Source organism: Cupressus sempervirens, chromosome 2, assembly GCF_028749045.1.
Source record: "Cupressus sempervirens isolate cs-2001-9-10 chromosome 2, ASM2874904v1, whole genome shotgun sequence".
NCBI classification, from domain to species: Eukaryota; Viridiplantae; Streptophyta; class Pinopsida; order Cupressales; family Cupressaceae; genus Cupressus; species Cupressus sempervirens.
In genome coordinates this window covers 383,219,088-383,227,867 of record NC_143119.1, presented here as the reverse complement: position 1 = coordinate 383,227,867, position 8,780 = coordinate 383,219,088, and the positions used below count along the sequence as shown (strand labels likewise).

General features: G+C 33.1%; 1 pseudogene; it reads left to right on the top strand.

The window, feature by feature from the left end:
• Positions 1–424: 424 nt before the first annotated feature.
• Positions 425–1,690, top strand: LOC149572730 (protein trichome berefringence-like 7 pseudogene; annotated as a pseudogene).
• The last annotated feature ends 7,090 nt before the right edge of the window (positions 1,691–8,780 follow it).

Here is an 8,780-nt window from a genome sequence, read left to right as displayed (position 1 = left end):
ATGGAAAAATTTATGTTCTAGTGATTACTGGGTTTTGGGTACTCGATTTTAATTATTTTTCATTTTTTGGATGAAAAAATTTCATTTTTTTGGATTAGTCTCAGATGGATTTTTCAGAATGACTGATTTTGGTGAATCCCTTCTTGAATTTATCCTACGTATCATTTCGAGTGGTCTCAAATAGAGGAAAAATTCATTGTAGACTTCAATTTTGCACAATTTTCTTTTTGTTGATTCCAATCATGTTGTTTCAAAGAAGTTAAAGAATAATCTCTAGGTGAATCTACTACCTTAACTCACTCTGTTCACGTGTGTTTTCAAGATTTATTTTGGCTTTCCAGGCATAAGGTTTGATGTGGTGTACTGGGTGCTTTAAAATTCAATCAAAGAGTGAATTTTCATGTTGCACAAATTTTAGTTCAAGATGAGGGGTCGTGTATTGGTTCGTTATTTAATTTTTGTAAATGATCTATTGCTCAAAAGGTTGTCAAATACTATTGGGATCCTCACTAGCCAATTTGGTCAAAGAAGCTATAGCGTTGGACAACTGGGATACCACAAAATTGGGCATTGTAGTTTGTGCTTCTTGGTAGCAATCCTTCCATTCATCTTTTTAAATTTCATTGCAAGTGAGGGATATTTTCACACTCAGTTATCAGAGGATCCTGTTTCTTCTACACATTTCAGTGCTGCAGTTAATACAATCTTTAGTGGCATCAATTCAAATTCTAGTTGTGATGTTATGGGTTTATGACAAAAAATACAGTTTATACAATGTCTCCGACTGCCCTTTTGCTTAATGTGGCTTCCATTGTCAGAACAATGGCAGGAAAGATCAAGATTATATGAAATGGAGATGGAAACCTCCAGGTTGCAATATACCAATGTATATCCAAATATTTGAGTGTTAAATTGAATTTTTTGAATGCATCAAATTTTAGAAGAGCACTATTCCTATTTGGAACTCTCTGATTTTCATTTTGTGATTATTTGTGTTTATATTGTTTTAAGTTTTGCTGATTTCCTATCTTCTTATGAATATGAATAATATTTTTTAAAAATTGGTAATAGGCTGAAGACAAGGTTAATTATTGTTATTTGTTGTGATTAATTATTGCTATTAGTTAAGTTTGAGTAGACTTGAATCTACAACCTCCCAGGTAAGAGGCTCACAATTTACCATTGTGTTGTAGGCATTTGCCCAAATATGAATAGTATTCTTGAATGTTGTATTTGAGCTGATTTCATATGTATAGGGAATGGATGTGGTTTTGATTTATCTTGGTGTGGTTGTAGGTTTAAGCCATCTGATATTCTACAAAGATTATGAGGACTACATGTTGAATTTGTGGGAGATTCCATGGCTAGAACACAATGGGAGTCTCTTATCTACCTACTTATGCAGGGTGTAGTTGATAAGCAGTCAGTTAATGAAATTAATGGACAAAAAATTGCAAAGCGAACTCGCATTCTGCGTATATATTTTAGCTCTTTAAACTTCACTATTGAGTACTTTCAGTCACCTTTTCTTGTACAAATGAGTAATCTACCTAAAAATGTACCAAAAAGGGTTCACCACACTCTTAAGCTAGAAAAAATAGATGGTCTAAACAAAAGGTGGCTTGATGCTGATATATTGGTTTTCAATTTTGGACATTGGTGGACACCTACAAAGACTTTCCAAATGTGAGTACCTCTCTAGCCTTACTTAAGATCATTTATTCTAAGTCACATTTGTATAAGTTTTGATTTAACTTCTAGAAGGTACTTCTTAATGTGTAAATTTGGGTATGGAAGAGCTATGGGAGTTTTTAAGTAGACCTATTGATTGTGAAGACTTGCAACAATATTTGGCTAGTTCAAACAAAAAGAACCACTCAGAATTTTTTTATCAAGAAGAAATAAAATGCATGGAGGTTGAATAATTCCTTCATTGAATCAAGGAAAGATATAGAAGATCAGTAAATTTCATCATATCATAAAATCACTCTTCTTGTAACATAATAATCATCTATAGCAATGCATAGCTCCCAGTAAGCACTTACAGGAATATATTTGGATGATAGTTATATAGATAACATAAGTTGAATTGTTCAAAGTATTTTACAGCTAAGTTGCAACTTAAAAATTTAAATGTGAAGGAATCTTGTGGGTATATTTATCATCTAATGAAATTCTATGCATCATTTATATTAGAATGGCTGTCTATGAATCTGCATAGCCCCAAGCAAGTATAGAAAGGATAATATCTCATTCAACTACTACTATAGTTACTTATGGAGGTGAATTTTATTTTATTTTATTGAGTGTGGGTTATAACTTATAAGATAAAAATTCAACCCTAGAGAGAGTATGGTGTGGACCATGCAAGAAATGGGATCAACATTTGCAATGACTTTGTTCATTATAAAATGTCTTGCCACATACCACACAGTTAATTTTCCACATAGCTCCCAGTAAGAACTTCTAGGAATAAATTTGGATGATAGTTAACAGATAACAAAAATTGAATTGTTCAGAGTATTTTGCAGCTAAGTTGCAACATAAAGATTTAAGTGTGAAGGAATCATGTGGGCATATTTAGCATTTGACAAAACTATATGCATCATCTAATATTAGAATGGCTATCTATGGATCTGCATAGACCCAAGCAACTATAGAAAGGATTATATCTCATTCAACTACTACTACAATCACTTATGGAGGTAAAAACTTTTTTTTTATTGATTGTGGGTTATAAGATAAAAAATCAACTCTGGAGAGAGTGTGGTGTGGACTATGGACCATGCAAGTAATGGGATTGACATTTACAACAACCTTGTTCATTACAAAATGTTTTTCCATATACCACACAATTAATTTTCCATACTGCATGTAACTTTTATTTAATAATTGTAGGCGGACAAATGGTATGCATGGATGGAAGGAATAGAGCATGACAGGAAGACTCGTAGCATAGAAGATGCAAAAACCACCTAGTTAGGCATACATGGCCCACCACTGAGTCTATCACAATCTTGTGTTGCACTAGTATAGCTTACCTCAAACATCACACCATCACAATAGTAGAGCTTCCAAGGATGTTATCAATTTCAATTAGCATGTCTAGGAGCAGTGACAACCTCCACAGTTCTTGGAAGCATGATTGGTGGCACCCACACACCAAACAACAATGCCAACATAGAATATAGAAAGGAGGATGGAAAATTGTATATTAAAGAGGTTATGGTAGTGGAAGGTATAATGGAGGAAGATAGGGTGACAAAGTGTCTACATGTTATAGGTTTGTTGATCAATGTACCTTTTATAAAGTGTGGACACATAAGTATTCAATTGCCATCGAAAAGTAGAAGTACAAAGTCAAATGTGATACCTTTGCTACACCCAAGAAGAGAAAGTCACCCTAGGAGATTAATGTGCATTGTGAACCCTTTAAAATGTAGAAGTAGACAATAGTGAACTTTATAGATGAATTGAAAAGGTTAAAGAAGATAGAAAGCATTTGGGATCTCCTAGCATTACTAGTGGAGCATTCTGAAGACATTAAATTTTAAAACATGTCCTTATTTGTAGATTTATTTAGTGAATCAGTAGCAGTCATAATTTAGAGCTTTGGTTTAGTGCATGTGGCTATGTTTCAATTCTTAACCTAAGAAGTTTTCCTTTATGGTCATGCGTGGTGAGTGGCTTTGTCATGTTGTTTTTAAAGTTGGGTTAAAGATGGATTGGACAAGCTTAGATAATTAGTGTGAGTAGAAGCTCCATGCTTTGAGGTCATTGAAATCAAGTATTGCTAGCAATTTATCTAGAGGTTTGCAAAGTATCATACATTTGGATGGACTTAGTTGGAAAGGATGGTGTTAAGGATCAAGTTTGCAGAACTTGAGTTGAAGGTTAATTGTAATAGTGTTTTCATTTTAGTGTAAGAAAATTAGTTAGACTTCATCTCTGTTGTCCTTCTTGAAAGGCCAAAACAAAAAGATGTTCTTAGTCTATCAAGCCCATTACAAAAGGGAAGGAGTATAGTTTGGATCGGATGCCATTGAGTGGAAAATTATCATTGGTTGGAATGTAACATATTGCTAGAAAACAATGTATTGTTGCAAGCATGTAACAACTCTTAACAGATAGACAAATTTCCCGAGAGGCACTTAATGGATCTAATAACTGTTAACAGATAAACTATTTTTTGTATTTCCAAGTATATATTCTATTGTAGTGTCTAGACAGAATTTGCAACTTAACTGCATATCGATATTTTCCACCAATCTAAAGAACCTAATTATAATTTGATACAATTCAACTTGAAAAATGATGGATACAAGTCTCAGGGTATCTAACTTTATCATAAATACTATTCAGTATTTTTGATTGAAAGGAGATGAAAAAACATTAAGAAGATGCTATGTTGCCTGCACCACATGGGAGTCCTATGATGATCTATGGTGCTTGCAATTAGAAAAGGTGAATTTTGGAGGCTACCTTGAAGATTGACACTAGTATTATGTTGAGGAGGTTGAAGCTGCTAGGAGTCAGCTATGTATATGACACAAGCTATGAGAAATGTTGTTCCCTATGGGCAATGGTGGATTGAGCTTTCTAGATATTATTTGTTTAATATGAATATTCAAATTCTGGTTGCCTTTGAGGCAAGAGTCTAAAAACATTATCAATAACTCTAGGTGACATGGAAGGTGATGGTCTTCCTTGCACACGTACTATGAGTCACATAAGTCACATATGAGGCTTGCTTTGCTGATTTCTTCCCTGAAAGTAGAATTGATATCATCTGCATTGTTATGCTAGTCCACAAACATGTTTGGTATAGGCAAACCATTAAGAGTTGGGATCTTAGTTGTCTTATTTGATTATACAATTTAAGTGTGAATAATGATGTTGTATTTGAGGTATGTTAGTTAAAAAAATGATATGTTTTCTAACAAAAAAACCAAGTGACTTGTAGATTATTTAAAGTGTGTAAGCACCATTAAAGAACCAAATATGTCAAAAGGAATCCCAACAATATTTGTTCTCATAGTGATGCTGTGCTTCTTTTGATTTCTATAGTAAGTTGTGACTGGTCATTGAATCCTGGTACACCTCTCTAAAACTTATGTTTGTAGGTGATGTTGTTCATGTAGAGATTGTGATGTGCCCAGTTGTGACAATCTATGAGCTGATTGACCATCTTAAGTATTTGGATGTTGTGGCTAGATCACATAAATTGCATGCCAATGATGAGTGGAGGTTTGTGGTCATTGGATCCTAGTACACCTCTCCTGAATCTTATGTTTGAAGGCGATGTTATTCATGTAGAGATTGTGATGAGCCCAATTGTGATGATCTATGAGCTGATTGATGATTTGAAGTATTTGCATGTTGTGGCTAGGTTCACATAAATTGCATGCCAATGATAAGTGGAGGTTTATGGAGGGAGATTTCTATGTCATTTTTTATAGGAAAATTGCTACTAGAACTTTGTTTACAGAGAGTGGTCAAAATCACTATCATTTTCATTAGAAAGGCTGTAGTTCTCATTTAGATCTAGCTATTGTATGTTGCTGCATTTATGTTTATCAAGAAAAATATTTCTTTCATTAACAAAGGTTTTCTTCTAGACCTATATGTCATGATGTTCCATCCCTTACAACATTACATGTTTGATTGTACACATATTTTCAATTGTTGCAACTTACATGATACCATTGTTTAGTGAAATGGTCACAGGACTATTCCTATCTTAGATTCCATTAAGGGCCTAAAAGTGGCTTCTCATACATCTTCTCAGCTATGAAATAGTGTGATACCTTGCCTAGAATTAAGTGTTGCCTAATCAAAAATTTTGCACTATTTTCTATACTACTGTCCATCTTTTCATGGGTTTTTTTATGCCTTGTGATTACTTTTGAGTTGAATCCTAGGAATTTCCAACTCACTTGTTTAAATTTTCATAATCAGTGAAGACCCATACTTTGGCTCTAGTTTCAAAAAGATGGTATAATCTGGATGATACCAAGACTTGTTGCCAATGACCTGTGGAGTCTAACTAATGTCATAATCATATTTTTCACATGTTCATATGAATGATTTTATTTTTTTGAATAATTTTAGCCCCCCTTTAGTTCTTAGATTTTAGCCTATACTTCATCCTAAAAAAATGTGTTGCCCAAATGATAGCTAATTATAGTAGCCAACATGCCCTTAGATTGCTACAACAACTGCTACATATAAAAATGAATGCAGCAAATAATTATTTATTATTGAGAAATGCACATTTAGAATCTGAATCATGAAAATATAACTTTATTGACACATCAACATTCAAGATTATAGCTTTGCAAGCCTCCCAACAATTACACAAAAAAAAAAAATAAAATTTAAAACATGGTAACAATAGTGTGAATATTGATCTAGAATTCATTCCACAGTTAGGGTTTGCCTCATCACTTAGGGAAGTAGAAACTTCTAATTTGAGAAATAGAAATGCAGTAAATAATTCTTTATTATTGAGAAATGCACATTCAGAATCCGAATAATGAAAATAGAACTTTATTAACACAACAACATTTACGAGTATTGCTTTGCAAGTCTTGCAACAATTATACACAAAAAAAAATTAAATTTAAAACATGCCAACAATAGTGTTGATATTGATTTGGAAGTCATTCAAAAGTCAAGGGTTTGCCTCATCACACACTAGTTTCTCTTTGAATTCTTCTCTGATCACTTAAGGAAGTATCAGCTTCTAACTTTTTTTGAGACCATCCCTTGTATTGTTGTATATGGATGGATATAGCCCACTATTGCCCATGATCTTGAAGTAGTGGTTTCATCAACCCAAACCATGTGAATCGTTAGATAACTGTACTGGCTAATGCAGGGATCTATAGAAGATTTTTTAATGAGATGTATTGGAACTGCTAGAGAGTACTAAAAAGAGATCCAAAAGCTCAAGATTCCTAGTCACCCTATATGGTTCAAGTAATGACTACTTAAAGCCATTTAAAATAGTAAATATTAAATCTAAAAGTAACAACTACTACAGTGATGTTACCATAGTACACAAGGGCATGGTAATGGCCCAACTGTAGGTAGTTATTTTTTAATCCTACTAATCAAGAAATAGAATATATTATAATGTCGCTAGGGGGATTGCTGAGATAGCCATGTGATGCCTAATAAGTAAACACGACAAGTATAAGAACTCCCAAGTTGATTTATAAAGACTGGCTATGCTTAACAGATAGAGATTGAAACAAACACATAGAGAACCTGCAAAATTGTATCCCAAAATTGAATGAAGAAATCTCTTTGGGCATGCAGGATTGCATGTGCCCTAGATGTTTTTAGCATGGTTCAAGAAAAAAAGGATTTATTAGAGTACTTTGTAGCTTTTAAGACTAATTTATTGATTCTTTCTATGCAGACTGTATTCCACAATGTGTACCATCAAGATCCATATGCAAAAGAATTTGGACTTAAAATTAGTAGACATGTAGGCAAAATTAACAATATCAGATTTCCACAATCCATTTGTAATGCAAGTTTGTTTTGGATTTGATTGTGTGTGTTTTTTAGCATCATCATTTTAGATCACTCTCCGTAATCCATCTTCAACTGGATGAGAGAGTGCAGGATGCATGCAAAATGTCATCATATGCAAGGCATGCGAACTATTTTATAGAATGCCTGAAAAAAATTTACACCTAGGTGTTGGTCAAAATTTCTGCCTTCATTGATTGAAATTTTGACCAATGCCTAGGTGTTTTCTACCTTCATTGGTAAAAATTCCACCTTCATTGGTCAAAAATTCTACCTTCATTGGTCAAAATTTCTACCTTCATTGGTCAAAAATTTCTACCTTCTTTGGTCAAAATTTTGACCAATGCCTATGTGTTTTGTACCATCATTGGTCAAAATTTCAACCAGTACCTAGTAGAACTTGCACCATGGCTTTGGAAGGTTTTTGACCAATGTATTGGTCAAAATTTTGACCAATGTATTGGTCAAAATTTTGACCAACTAGTAGGTTGGTTGAAATTTTGACAAGAAAATTTTGACCAATGGGTTGGTCAAAATTTGGTCGAAAATTGGGTTGAAATTGACCTCAAATGTACTAGTGGAAGTTGTTTATGCTGATTATAAACTTTATGTATAGACTTGGTTTCTTATGAACTATAAAAAATCATCAACATATCAAATCTAAACTCTTCAAATTTAGATTGAACCTAGAAATCCCATCATTTTATTGAGATTCTCCAACTACTAGCTTTGGAACACTAATCTCTATTTCATTATAGTTTTAGGTGTCAAACCGTTGTATTTTATAATCACATCACATTGAGCCACACTAAGTGTGCTAGGGGATCCAAAACTTTACTCAGACTATAGCTTCAGTTACTCATCTAATACCTTTTTCTTTGTCTAACTATTATGGTGATTCTTGGAAACCATAATTTTAAACTTCCTTCAAACTGACCTTTTATTAATATCTCTCCAGAAAATGAACTTGATAAATACTTAAAGTATTTATTCTTCTTCTAAAACCTTTAAAATTTACTAGATTTCTATCAATTCTAGTAAATGAAATTTGTGCCTTCATTTGTTTATTATCATACCTATAATCCATTGAAACCAATCTATGGCTCCATTCAAAATCCATTTTATGCAACATGCATTAGATTCATCCTTAAATTCTCTATTCTAACACATCTTTTCACAATGACTTTTTAAACTACAATTTTTTTATACATGTAGATCCATACACCTATCTGTCACAT